Genomic DNA, 15,783 nt, shown 5'->3' with positions numbered 1-15,783 from the left:
TTTTTGTATATATATATATATATATATATATATATATATATATATATATATATATATATATATATATATATATATATATGTGTGTGTGTGTATCTGTTCGTTGTTTTTTTTAATGTTTTTCTTTGGGGTTGAAATTTGTGAGAGCACTGCGGTAGGAAGTTTTTTTTGGAAATGTTTGAAGGTTAGTTTATTTAAATTCGAATATTTTATTATGTTGTTGTGTTGTATTTGTATTCTTTTTCTTAAAGCTGTGGTGTGTGAGAAGGTTAGTGGGCTCTTTGAGGTTATATTTTATTGTTATGAGATGTTCCAGTATGTGATATAGTGTATTGTTTTTGTGATACCTATCGTATTTTGGATCAGAGCGGTTGGGTTATGTTCCAGAATGGGATATCGTGTATTGTTTTGGTGATATCGTATTTTGGATAAGAGTGGTTGGGTTATATTCCATAATGGGATATCGTGAATTGTTTTGTCGATATCGTATTTTGGATAATAGCGGATGGGTTATATTGTAGAATGGAATATCGTTAATTTTTTTTAATTTTTTAGATAGTTTTATTGGTTTGCTGATATCGTATTTTGGATAAGAGCGGATGGGCTGTGTTGCAATATGGGATATCGTGAATTGTTTTGGTGATATCGTATTTTGGATAAGAGCGGTTGGGTTATATTGTAGAATGCGATATCATCAATTTGTTTTTTAAATTCTTTTAGATAGTTTTATTTATTTATTGTTTTGGTTTACGTCGGCCATATTGTGACGTTACTGCGTTGTGACGTCACTGCCGCCATATTGTGACGTCATAGTTTGTGCAACTTGACGAAAATTAAGCGATATCGTATACTACATGAATCCCGCTTATTTAAAACTATTATTTTTATTTCTCAAACTTATGTCTCTTTTAGAATGTTGGAGTTCACTGAGTGTAGTCCAACAGTAAGTGAAATTGTATATAGAGCCAGTTTGTCTAACCCAGTATGGCAGAGCTAGGAATACCCCAGAGCTATTTACAGAATAAAATAATTACAGTGGTATTATTAAACAATTCTATGAATACTAGATAATTTTATTAAGTTTTATTGTATATTGTGTAATTTACCTTTGCTGTAAATGTACAGAAATTCTTGCCGTTTCAGAATCAGCACTAACAAAAATGGTTCGTGCATGGTACATGGATTCTTCGCAAGAGGACCAAAGATTGGAACATCATCGAGAGCCTCCGTGCTATGTAGATCTTGATAAATTATATAAATTAACAGGTGTTGAATATTTTAAAGTAAGTATCGCTATGACTATAATATTACTATACTATGCTTATTATAGTGAAGCAGTTAACCGTTTTCGTCTAAATTTAAACAAAACACAAAATATATTGTTGTCATTAAGGTATAGGCCTACTACCATTGACGACACTCGAACAAAAGTAAGATTATTAGGGATTACAATGCGCACCAAATTGACATGGGAGCCCTATATAATTTCGTTATGTGTTGCACTCCCAAGAGTCATTTGTTTATTAAGACATAAGGTGTACATCGATTCTTAGGATAAAAATACACACATTCTTTCCTTAATGTCTTTCAAACTTTGGTGACATGATTCTTGGGAGTAATCTAAGCAATTTATATAATCCAAACTTGAAAATCTAATTTGGGGGCCGAAATAATTTTTTTTTTAATTAATAAAATTTTGGACAGACCTAACTCCATTAGAAATTGACCTAGGGTAAAGCTTCTTTCGCCAAAATAATACCCTATTTGGAGGATTTAGTGAAGAATTGTTTTTAGAACATGGGAGGAGTGATAGTAGGAGGAAGGAGAATAAAATACATAAGATTTGCTGATATGGCGTTGTTAGCAGAAGAGGAAATGATACTAAAGGATATGTTACTGGAGCTAAATGACAGCTGTGAGCAGTGTGGGATGAAGGTAAATGCAAATAAAACGAACAACATGGTCATAGGAAGAAAAATACAGAAGATAAACTTGCGAATTCTAAATGAGGCAGTAGAGCAAGTGGACAGCTTCAAATACTTGGGGTGTACTATAAGCAATAACATGAGCTGCTGCCAGGAAGTCAAAAGGAGGATAGCAATGGCCAAGGAAGCTTTTAATAGAAAAAGTAGCATCTTCTGTCCACACCTTTGGAAAAAGAACTAAGGAAGAGAGTAGTGAAGTGCTTTATATGGAGTGTGGAATTGTATTGGGCGGAAACATGGACATTACGACGAAGTGAAGAGAAGCGAATAGAAGCATTTGAAATGTGGATATGGAGAAGAATGGAGCGTGTGAAATGGACAGACAGAATAAGAAATATAGCTATGTTGGAAAGAGTGGGTGAAGAAAGACTGATGCTGAAACTGATCAAGAAGAGGAAAAGAAATTGGTTGGGTTACTGGCTGAGAAGAAGCTGCCTACTGAAGGATGCATTAGAAGGAATGGTGAATGGGAGAAGAGTTCGGGGTAGAAGAAGATATCAGATGATAGACGACATTAAGAGATATGGATCATATGAGGAAACAAAGAGGAAGGCAGAAAATAGGAAAGATTGGAGAAAGCTGGGTTTGCTGTGAAAGACCTGCCCTTGGGCAGAACACTAGATGAATGAATATAAAGAATGTTTCATACCAAAATTATTTTTCTTGAACCATTCAAAAGATATGCCACATTATATAAGCCGTTTAGAAAAAGAAATATAAGTATATTTGTATATTTTTGGGATAAAATAATTATAATCAGTTGAGATGTTTATTAATTATTATATTTCTGTGCCTCCATGGCAAAATGTGATATGTTATTTCTTGCAGCTTTTCAGGCACGAGCATTTAAAGTTTGAATGACAGTATAAAATCATAATAATCATCTTTTATTGCAACGGGTTAGAGAGAAAAATATCAGAGATATTCATGTGATCATTTGCTACAATAAATAAACCTTCAGGATGCATAACATATTGGAAAATCTCTTTTTCGTAAAAAATTGGTACTTCGCCTTTTGCCTTGGAACCACAGAATTGTTTGGAATCTTACTGTTTTATCTTTTGTTTTTCTTTAATTAGCTGAATTCTGATGACCCACTGACAGATGAAAAACTGGAGAAAATAAAACTTGAGAGGAATTACACTTTTGAAGACCAGATAACATTCTCAAAGGAATGTTTGCCAAATTATGAAGAGAAGGTATGTACTGCTTGATGATACTCAGAAGATTTGTAATAAACATTCGTGTTATTTTATGGTATCTTCTGATCAGAGTGCTGCTTTGGAATTAAATCGCTCGCTTGAACTCAGTCGAGTGTCGCATCTCACTCGTGGGTAATCGGTCATGATACGCTCGTAATAAATAGAAGCACAGTACAAGGTCATCTCACCGACATGTCTTATCTTGTATGGAAGGCGACAGATAAGATACACATATGTTTTGCTCACACGGTAAAAATAAGGCTTTATTTTCTGCGTTTATGACAAACGTCTAATGGAACAGTCTAATGGAATGTGCCAAAACAGGATCATGAAGTTATAAATAAAATAGTATGAAAAACTTCGATATACAGTTATTATTGCTAATTAATAATTATTCAGTATTTGATATTTGATTTACCACATATATATAATATGATAGATCCATACATAGTGTTCCACCTATATACTGCGACAATGTAGAAACATTTTACAAAATATTATTGATATAGCAGTAGATTAATAAAAATATTAGTGCAGAGATAATGTCACCGAAAACATAATCATGCGGGACAACTGTTACAGATGCAAAGATTGATACTCTATTTATAGAGATTATTATTATTATTATAATTATTACTAGAAAACTTGATACAGTTCTTGCATTATCATGATTGTGTTCTCCATTTATAATAATTACATTTACATCCAATAACATCTATCAGATGTGGCAAAAACAAAATCACTCCTGTGTGGGGAAAAAAAAACAACATTTACCTACAACATTTATATTACATTTTAAAGCAAGTTTTTTAGTTGTACTATGGAGAGGTTAGTTAAACACTGCAAAGTTTTGAAATGATAAACATCTATGATGTTACTACACAGTTCATCACTGTAACAAGAACGAATGTCTAATGCCCGGCTTATATCGTTCGAGGATTTATCGCTCACGACAATTTTACCCATCATGCATTTTCGCTACCTATTGGATTATGCTGTGAACTACTTGGCGCTCGAGCGAAAACGTCCGATGCAGACCTCTGGTTCTGATAGATCCGTTGCCTGAATTGTTCAATTTCTGTAGACATTTTTGCCTTGAATTATAGATCATTTTCCATTACCCAGGATGCACAGCAAATGCCACAAATTTTGATGCTGAAATAGCTTTCTCAAGGGCTGAACACAGGATAGATCCATACACTTTGACTTGCTTTGGCTGATTCTGCGCCCTATATACAGGGTGAGTCAGTAGGAAACGTACATGGATTGAGGGTTGACAATATTGGTGATTCTGAACGAAAAAGTCTATATGAACATATGTCCTGTTCTTAACGGTTTCGGAGAAAACTAATGGAAACGATGAGGAATGGAAAAAGTGCAGGTGGGGTAAATTAAAACATTGTTACCTTATGCTCTGTTTAATTGCGTACTTTTCTTACAGAACATGTTCAAAAAGTCCACCGTCAACTTCAATGCACTTTGCAGCTCTTGTATACAGCTGCTTTGTTGCTGATCTGAGCTGATTCGGACATTCCTTTACTTGAGCACAAGCATGTAAAATGCGAGCGAGAAGTTTCCACTTTGCGCTTGTAGACTCGCTGTTAAGCCAACCCCAAACACAGTAATCCAGTGGAGTAAAGTCGGGTGACTTCGGTGGCCAAGAAATGGCTTCACTATAACCGATCCAATGCCCAGGATATTTGCATTGATCCTGTTACAACCTAATGTCATTTTGTTTGCATCTGCATGTGAGTGCTGATGAAGAACGTAAGACTGACGCTCGTGATTTTCAAATACTGTTAAGAACAGGGCATATGTTCATTTAAACTTTTTTGTTCAGAATCATCTCTCACACCATGTACCTTTCCTCCTGACTCACCGTCTATACTGTTTTCACTGTAAGAAAAATCCTACTGTAAACACAAGCACTTGGCTGTCATACCCGTGATTGGCTCACAGTCGAAACTCTCACACGACGCAGGAAAATATAGTCCGTATTTGGAAACTATCATCTTGTATTATTTGAAAATAAAAAATTGAATTCTAGTTGTTAAATACAATGAAACATATAACTTCACTCATATGTAAAATGCTATGTAAAAGAAAAGCTACTTTTATATTTTGTTATGTACTATGAACGCGGATGAATACCAACAGTAATACCGAGGTAGTCTGTTCTTGTAACAAGCTAGCGTCACTTGAGCTCATCGTTGTTCACGTAAGCATGTGGTACTGAAGTATGGCTTCTGCATCCTGGGTGTGTGTGGTTACTAAACATAAGAGTAGAAACCCTCTCAAAAGCGAAGAAAAACAAATAGTCTTAAATGTATATAATAACTTATGTGCGTTTTAATTACAGTAATTATAAAGTAAATGTTTCCTAAGCAAACGAATGCATAGTAGTGAGGTTAGGTCTACTGGACGAGTAACGGGAAATGTTTAACATGAAACAGAATGTACAACAGTAGGCGGGAACATGTACTGAGAATCTATGGCGCCAAACAGTGGCCAATGAAGCCTCACTTCAGTCACGTGCTATTGTTTATACTAGGATTTTTGTTACAGCGAAAGGATTATATGTGATGATTGTCCAAGTCTTCTGACAGTGGCCTAGGTGGTACTCATGAATCAAGTGCTATGAAATGGCATTACTGTATATCATTTAACAAACCTTATCCTCCTCCTCATCCTTCTTCTTCTTCTTCTTCTTCTTCTTCTTCTTCTTCTTCTTCTTTCAATGATCCTTCTATTGGGGTCATGTCAGGAACTTGGCATCCCAGTAGAGGTGTGATCTTGTTTTCCTTCTGCTTTTTTGTGTCAAGCTTTCTGCACGTTAAGAAATGTTGCTCGTTCATTGGGTCCAGGATATAGCATCCTGGTGAGTTCATATTGATTTGGTGCAGAAGTTCTGTAAGCAGTCATGACCTGTTGTCAAACGGAATAATGCAACTGCTTCTTTTCGTGGTTTCTTTCTATTTAATTTGAATTTTTCATGGATGTTTTCCCATTTTTCCTCTTTTATGATTTCCTTTGGTGATTCTCTCATACTACTATTTTTCATTATATTTTTTTAGCCCAAATTTGCTGAATTTTGTAGTTTTGTAATTGATTTTAGTTTCTGTTTTTGCAAAAAAAAAAATCTGCTTGATCATTGCCATAAAGTTATTATTTTATCCAATTTTGTTAACCGATGTACTACTATTCTTATTATTTTTATTGTTGCTGAATGAGGTATTTTGTGGTATGTGATGGCTTCTATTATAGCTTTGGAATCTATCAGTATAACTGCTTTTCTAAATTTCTTGGCTCTTGTGATCAGTTGTGTAACAGCAGTTAGAATAATTGCAAATTATTCTCCTTCAAAGGCAGTTTTTTCTTTCGACTGGTATGTAAAAAGTACCAAAATTTGTTGGAACTCTGTAAAATCTGATCATTTTTAGGAAACACTTCACCCATCTCCACTTGTGGTCAGTAATTAAAATGTACAGGGTGGGTTAAAAGTCGCTTTCCCCAAACACTTCCTTACATTTAATTACATTCAATTTACATTTGACTACACATTCCTTTACAGAATTGGTCAAAATGGAGGCCCTGTTTCTCAATACACAATTCACAATGTTTAGACACTTATTTACAGATGGCAGAACATAACTCACGATTTTTATCGATTTTCACGATTGAGTGTTTGATCATCTGTTGTAACTGATGCAAATTCTGTGGTTTCTGAGCAGAAACAATTTTTCAGGATACTTCTCAGCAGAGTGCTGCATTGGAGTTAAATCACTCGCTTGAACTCGGTCGAGTGTCGCACCCTCGAGTGAGATATGATCGGTCGTGATACACTCGTAACAAATAGAAGCACAGTACAAGGTCATCTCACCGACATGTCTTATCTTGTATGGAAGGCGACAGATAAGATACACATATGTTTTGCTCACACGGTAAAAATAAGACTTTATTTTCTACGTTTATGACAAACGTTTAATGGAACAGTCAATGGAACGTACCAAAACAGGAACATGAAGTTATAAATAAAGTAGTATAAAAAAACTTCGATATACAGTAATTATTGCTAATTAATAATTATTCAATATTTGATTTACCACTTATATAATACGATAGGTCCATGCACAGTGTTCCACCTATGTATTGCGACAATGTAGAAACGTTTTATAAAATATTATTGATATAGCAGTAGATTAATAACAATATTAGTACAGAGATAACGTCACAGAAAATATAATAAAACGAATAATCATGCTGCACAACTGTTACAGACCTAATTATTAGAGATTATTATTATTAGTTCTTACATTATTGTGATTGTGTTCTCCGTTTATAATAATTACATTTACATCCAATAACATCTATCAGATGTGGCAAAAACAAAATCACTCCTGTGTGGAAGAAAAAAAAAAACATTTACCTACAACATTTATATTACATTTTAAAGCAAGTTTTGTAGTTGTACTATGGAGAGGTTAGTTAAACACTGCAAAGTTTTGAAATGATAAACATCTATGATGTTACTACACAGTTCATCACTGTAACAAGAACGAATGTCTAACGCTCGGCTTATATTGTTCGAGGACTACCTATCGGATTATGCTATGAATACTTGACGCTCGAGCGAAAACATCCGATGCAGACCTCTGCACCTCAGGTTGCATCATCTGAGTAGTCATTTTGTTGTGCCATGACGGCCAATCCATTCATGGAATTGCTGGTTCAAGAAGTCCCTCACTCGTACACCAAAATGATGTCCTCCATCCTGTTTTCATATCAACTGCATATTGTCAAAACAAGGACTGTTTTCAAGTCATGACATCGGAAAACAGTTGACGCACGAACATGGTTGCCAACACATCACTTATTACACCAGCTATTCGTTTGTTCAAGTTATGACATCTGTATGAAATCTAAGAACGAATATTGGGGAAAGTGACTTTTAATCCACCTTGTATATAAACTGTAAAAACTGGAAATTGATGCTGAAAATGCTTGTATCGTGTTTAATATCTTGAGCAGGATTATAAAATTTTCAAAGCTTTCATCATCATCATCATCTGACAATGATTTAATCAAGTGTTATAGCTGTTGAATCCATCTTTTTTGTGAACGTCTCTGTGTTCCCTCTCAAGCATGATAATTTAAGTTTCTCCAGGGCAATCTATCAGTACTCATTCAGTACTCATTCTAATGACATGCTCATACCACTTCCTATATATATATATATATATATATATATATATATATCTGAATCTTTGTATAAAACTTTCATATACAGGGTGTATAAAAAAGGATGTCGCAAACTTACATAGTTCACAGTTTATGATAATAGAACCAAAAAAAAGTCCCAGTAAACAAGCCGTTTGCGAGAAAATTACGAATGTGTGGTTACAATCTGCTACTGACATCATTGTTTGTAACATCGTATGAGAGCCACTAGCGTTGCTCAGTCAGTTAAGACGCTTGCGTGCCAGTCTGAAGTTGCGCTCGGTAGGGTTCGACCCCTGCTTGGGCTGATTACGTGGTTGGGTTTTTTTTTCCGAGGTTTTTTTCCAAACCGTAAGGTGAATGCCAGGTAATCTATGGCGAATCCTCGGCCTCATCTCGCCAAATATCATCTCGCTGTCATCAATCTCACCGACGCTAAATAACCTAGTAGTTGATACAGCGTCGTTAAATAACCAACTAACCTAAACATCGTACGAGTTACTTCTTGCTCACTAGAAGCGGTCCTATGCTCTTTGTTTACAAAACTGAATATTTCCGAGAGGTGGAGTTGTAATCGAACCATTCATGCAGAACGTATAGGACGGATACAAGTACGCAGTCTCAAAAGGTACCAGTCACGTCAGTTTTCTGAATGCCAGTTGTGCTGTACTGTAGCTACAATGAAACCTTACAGTAACAGAGAATATACAGATATACATTTCATGTATGGTAGGACTAACGGCAATGCATGGGAGGCTGCATGCTTGTACCAAGAAACACACTAGGACGATGTTTACGAGGCTCGTTTGCTGACCCATGTTTACTGGGACTTTTTTGCTTCTATTATCGTGTACTTTGAAACGTATAAGTTTGTGCTATTCGTTTTCATACACCCTGTATACTGATATTTTTTAATAACACCGCTAAATTGATAGTAAAACTGAAATCTTGATTTTTAAAAAATTTTCCTTAAAAATAAAACTACTTTCTTCCCTCTTGTTTAAAAAATCCCTTGTGCAGATGCTTTTATTTCCCTATTTTGACTATGCTGACATTTTACTGACTGACCTTTCCAGTGACAACAAAACAACACTTCAACGTGCTCATAATTTGTGTGTATGTTTTGTTAGCAATGTTCGCAAATATGATCGTATTACCCCATCTCTGGAACCAATAGATTGTCTTAACCTAGATAAGAAAAGAAATTTACATTCACTTCTCCTTCTCTTCGAAATCTTGAACTCTTCATTTCTTCATACCTGTCGTCACATTTCATTTACTGTCATCCTCTGAGGAGTTTAGTGCTGAGAGGAATGTGGTTCCGACTACCCTAGCACGGTACTGGAGTGGGAGGGAACAGTGACAGCGGCAGTCTGGAAGGAAGTACAATCATACTGAAACATTTCACTCGTATATAGAGTACCTAACACGTGCACACAGTCACACACTACTACAAACTGAAGACTGCATATTTTTGGACGATTAATACTTCCCACTCAGCTCGGCTTGGCTGTAGCAACAAAAGAATCTACCTGCAACCCCCCGCACCGATGGAAAGAATACCTCAGGTCCAGCGCTAAACTCATCGGAGGAAGACGGTACCTTTCTTCCCACCATAATCTGAACACACACTCTCACTATGAAACAATACCATCCCATCGCACCTCCTCATACTCATCCTCTTTCACAGTAGCCCTGCCAAGACTCTGGAATTCCCTACCTGCTAGCATCAGGGACTGTCGAATTAAAATTGAATTCAAACGCAAACTTACTAGGCACTTGATCAGTAATTGAGACTCGTTCAGACATGGTTTCTTGTAAATAGTTCTCTTAATCTATCACAAAATATTTCAATATCCGGTAATTTCATCACTATACAATTTTGTTATTCTAGGTTTAATTTTTAATTCAGTAAATACAAAAAAATACTTGGTCACACGTTAAAAAGTGCAGCTTTCCGTACAATGACACACAGATTAATTACCAGTGAACAATGACAACTACACTGAAGAACTAAACACAATAAAATATATAGCACAAGACACTGGATATAACCCTAACATAATAGACACACTAATAAAAAAGGCAAAACAAAAACAGAACAAACCAACCCAAACACCACGTGAGAATAAATACATAACATTAACATATCACAATACCAATACTCACAAAATTGCAACTTCATTCAGAAAACTAAAATACAAGATATCATACAAAACAAATAATACAACACAGAAATACCTAAATAATCACATTAAACATTCAAATAAATATAATTCAACTGGCGTTTACAAACTAAAATGCAATAGTTGTCCACATTTTTACATAGGACAGACAGGAAGATCCTTTCACACAAGATATAATGAACATATTAAAGCTATAACCAAACCCTATATCACATCAAATTACGCAGAACACATTATCAACAATAATCATGACTACAATAATAAAGAAACAGATATGGAAATTTTACACATCACACCAAAAAGTTCACAGTTAAACATCTTAGACCAATACTAAATATATAAACCTACAATAACATACCCACAACATATACTTAACACACAATTACAGTTCAATACCCACACATTATTCGATGTCATGATATGTCATAACACACAAACAACCAGCCCCCTCCATAAGAGCAACACAACTAACAAATGCACATCGCAGAATTCAAGATCACCAGTAGTTCAGGAGACACTGATGAAGATGCAACGTCACGTCGAAACTGGCCACCTGTCGAAGGTATATACCTTTTTTAAAAATGTTAACACTTTTTAACGTGTGACTAAGCAATTTTACGTTTTTAACAAATAAAGTGTTAACGTGAACTAGAATCAATGACAAAAAATAACTTTTTTCTTTATTCTTAACTTATAATAAATTGTCTAACTTTCATTAATCAGGTAATCTTTTCGTACTTTGATTTCTACTGTAATTGTAAATGTAATATTAATTGTAATTTTATTCTTCATATTATAGTTGTAATCCACTGGTAGAGAGGCGGAGGAGGCTGACGATCTTATCTCTACCAGGTTAAATAAATACTAAATATGTAGGCTATGTAAGTGGTGGATGTTTTTACACTTTTGTTTTAATAACTACTCTTTTAATCTTTGCTTATTTCATTTTATTTGCAGCTTCGCACCTTCTTTACTGAGCACTTGCACACAGGTGAAGAAATCAGACTTGTCCTTGAAGGATCTGGCTACTTCGACGTGAGAGATGGCAAAGACGAACGGTTGCGTTTTGAAGTAATTCCAGGGGATATTATAATCATGTAATACCTTCAGGAATATATCGTTTCACATTGGATTCAAAGGTTAGTTAAATGTGACTTTTAAAATTTTAATCTTTTCTCTTTGCGCTAAAGAAATATCACAGTCTAATATATACAGTCACGAAGCTTGGGATGATTTTTTGCATTTCTCGCTATAGTTGCTAGTCGCTTGGAGTGCTGTGAGTACTAGCAACCTTTTATGTTTATACAGCCAGTGCTGACATACTGTGCAGAAATTTTAATTACTTCACCTTTCATAAACGACATAGAATATGTTCAAAACCAAGCTCTCAGACTCATTACTGGTGGAATCAAAACAACTCCGATAGATTCTATGAGATTCCTCACTAATATTAACAGCATCAAATTGACAATAGAAGAAAAAGCACTGATTCAATATGAAAAACTTATCAGATTATCAGGAAACAATTGGCATTCATACAGTCCTCTCTGTAGATTAAAAACTAAAAAAAGTTTCATATCCATGGTTCAAGAATTAAAACAGAAAATCAACATCCCGAATTTAAAAGAAAACTTACAAATTAAACCAAACCCTTTAACTCTATTAAATGTTGTTGTTGTTTTCTAATGTCAGGCATTTGACAATAAAGTCATTTGACCTCTTGCACTCCAATATTTTTCAAAGATATTATCATGGCCAGCCACTGATGCACAGATTTTGAGGTGTTCCGAATCCATTTCTTGGTTTGAGTTGCACAATGGGCAGTTAGGGGACTGATATATTCCAATTCTATGCAGGTGTTTGGCCAAACAATCATGGCCTGTTGCCAATCTAAATGCAGCTACAGACGATTTTCGTGCTAAATCGGGAATTAACTGTGGATTTTGATGCAGAGAGTTCTGTTTTTTCCCTTGAGATTGTGTTACCAGATTTTGTTTGTTGAAGTCTAAGTATGTAGATTTAATAAATCTTTTCACAGATTAATACGTAGATTTAGTAACAGGTCTGTAAGTAGCAGTGCTGCCCTTCTTTGCTAAAGCATCCGAATTCTCATTTCCCAGGATTCCACAATGGGATGGTATCCATTGGAATACAATTCTTTTATTGAGTCATATTAATTGAGAGAGTATTTTAGTTATTTCTGCTGTTTGAGATGAAGGTGTGTGTCTAGAGACTATTGATAGAATAGCTGCTTTGGAGTCTGACAATATAACTGCATTCTTAAATTTATTGATGTGGCATAGAAGATTCCTGAGACTTTCACTTATTGCAGTGATTTCACCATCAAAACTTGTTGTTCCATATCCAAGAGATCTATAAAGCGAGAAGAGACAGCACATAACACCTGCACTGGCACCTTGTTCTCTGGAGATCAAGGATCCGTTGGTGTATAAATGAAGCCAGTTTTGTGGAGGGTACCTAATATTAATTGTCTCTAAAGACAATTGTTTCAGAATATGACTTTTACAAGTGAGGTTACGTGTGTGCGATACTTAAGAATGAAATGAATGGAGTCCACGGGCGAGACTCGTTAACCGAACCACCTTGGGGAAACGTATCTGTATTTCCTTACCTGCCTTCGACATGTAGCCTAGGGGGTGGGAGTGCCATCAGTCACCAACAGAAGTAATTTCACTTATCGCGTGTAATTCCGTGGGCCACAAAATTATGTTTGTAACAGATTTACCAGCGAATGATCGTCAGGTTTGAATTTCTCAGAATTTAACAAATAAGTTATATCTTTCTTGGTTCGTTAGGAGGAAGTTTGACTACAATTGCAACTGCATCTACAGTTTCGTCTAGGGAAATAAAAACTTTGTCTGCCACAGTTTTCTGTAGGCAAACCCAACAATCTCCAGTCGTCCCTCTTTTTCACGTTTCTCTTTGTCTCTGCATATCTTAATGTTATCGTAATTATATCAACCTGCTTTATTGTTATATTTATATTACTATGGTCTTACTAATAAAAACTCTATATACAGACGTTTAACTGTCTTATACAATGAGTACCTCGTTTATAAGTCGTGTGTAAATTTCTTACTAATAATCACTACATTTGTCGTGTATAACAGTATAACTGTTACACAACTACGTCATAGTTTCGTCATTACTTCATTACGAAAGGTAACAGAATATCTGAGGTTCTCTACTGCATCCGGTAGAGCGCTCTAGTGTGCCGTGTTAAGTATCGATAGTACAACTGTCTCTGATCGATTACCACACTATATTTTGGTCAAAGAGTACCAACTAGAGCTGTGCTACACGTCTTGGGATTCTGTGAACAGGGATTGCTCTTGAGGAACTCTAGACATCATCTTGTAAGATCCAAAATTGCTGCCGCATTAAGAAATAAGGGCTGGATAGTAGAAGAAGAAATCTCCTGTCTAGCTGAAAATGGGTCAACGAGACGAGTAGATATTTTAGCGTACAATGCTGATACTAAACAGGGCATCATTGTGGACCCCACGATACGTTTTGAAGCAGAATGTCATCAGTCAGCCGAGGTCCACCTTGAGAAGAAGTCGATCTATGAGCCTACAGTCAACTATTTCAAGCTGAAATATGCCTTAATTCACGTTGAGGTATTCGGCTTGCTCATAGGTGCTCGAGGGGACTATACCAGCTTTTTTAGAAGAATTTCGACGGCAGTTTGCTCTGCCAATATCTCTGAGGGATGACATTGTGATAATTGTGTTAAAAAATCCTGCCAAATCCTAATTAATCACATGGTGCCACATTAATAGCAATTGTAATTTTTCACGCCCTTTTCTTTGTTTCCCTTCTTTAAAATTTAATATCTATGTTTACATATGTATAATAATTTTTTTGAGGATATCCTGTACTGAGTCCAGAATGTTGAATGTAGGCAGAGTAGCAAGACGATGTGGTATTGATTTCTTAATAGCAATTGCTGTACCACCACCTTCTCGTTCCAATCGATCAGAGCGATAAATGATATAATTACGTAGTCTAAATTTCATATGTGGCTTTAAATGGGATTCAGTGATACATGCCACATCAATACTATGTATATTTAACAATTGCTTGAATTCGTACAATTGATTGCTTATGGCATTGGCATTAAAGTTTAACAGAACCAGATCTTTGAGTAATGATACGGATTTAAGGGCCATATTCAGCTTCTTGCTTTATAGTGTAAAGTGCAAAGCCTTCTATTATTATCAAAATTTTTGATATAGGCTCACTTGCAGGTTTTAGGCGCTGTAAAGTGTGCTGGAATATATTAAGAATTTTCTTAATATTTAGGCATCGCATTAAGGTTATAATATTTGAGTGATTCTGTCAGTGATTCTGAACCAGAAGAAGAATTAAATGTGTTTTGATATGCATGAAAATACATGGGATCTGGTTTTGGTAATGTAGGAAAGTCAAACGACTGCCACACAGGGGGCGTACTCTCCTTAATTGTATTTTGTTTGTTTCTAATCTTTAGCTGTAGAACAGCTCGTTTTGCAACTTGTATTGGACACTGTCCATAGCTCGCTGTATGGTTTCCATTACAGTTAGCACATTTTGGCAGAGTTGAAGGACCCTTAAATGGACAGTCTGCAAACAAATGACTATTGCTACATTTAACGCATTTGATTTGTAAATTACATCTCTTAGAAGTGTGGTTAAATCCCTGACATCTGTGGCACTGAATCACGTGTGGTTTTGGTTTGTATGTTTCTATTTTTATTATGTGATGATCTATATCTTTCAATTGAAAAATTGTCCTTGAATGTTCGTTATTTGGTAAGGTAACTATCCAGACTGGTATTGGACGTCTTTGTGTACTTCCATCTTCTATCAAGATAGGGACAGATAATTGTCGAACATGTTCAATCGCATATGACAATTTTTCTAGTTCTGTTTTCAATGTTTCTGCTTCGACGAAGGTGGGAAGTCGTTTAATAACTACTTGAAGCAATTTGTTTTCTCTAGGCTCATGAGAATAAAATTGTATATTTCTAGCTATAAGAGTTGAATACAACTTATCATAGTCAGACCTGTTGGCAGTGTAATATCTTATACCTTCGTGCGTATAACTAATTTTCCTTGGATTTGTGAGCAATGATTGTAATTTATTATTTTGGGCAAAGAAGTTTCCATCTGGTAATTTACTCACCGTTATCG

At 35.4% G+C, this 15,783-nt stretch overlaps 1 pseudogene; it reads left to right on the top strand.

Moving 5' to 3' along the window:
- Window positions 1-1,042: 1,042 nt before the first annotated feature.
- LOC138711614 (acireductone dioxygenase-like) lies at window positions 1,043-15,227 on the top strand (annotated as a pseudogene).
- Window positions 15,228-15,783: the final 556 nt, after the last annotated feature.

The sequence above is a fragment of the Periplaneta americana genome, chromosome 2 (genome assembly GCF_040183065.1).
Source record: "Periplaneta americana isolate PAMFEO1 chromosome 2, P.americana_PAMFEO1_priV1, whole genome shotgun sequence".
Taxonomy (NCBI): domain Eukaryota; kingdom Metazoa; phylum Arthropoda; class Insecta; order Blattodea; family Blattidae; genus Periplaneta; species Periplaneta americana.
The sequence above is the reverse complement of the archived record's forward strand: the minus strand, read 5'-3'. Positions and strand labels throughout refer to the sequence as shown.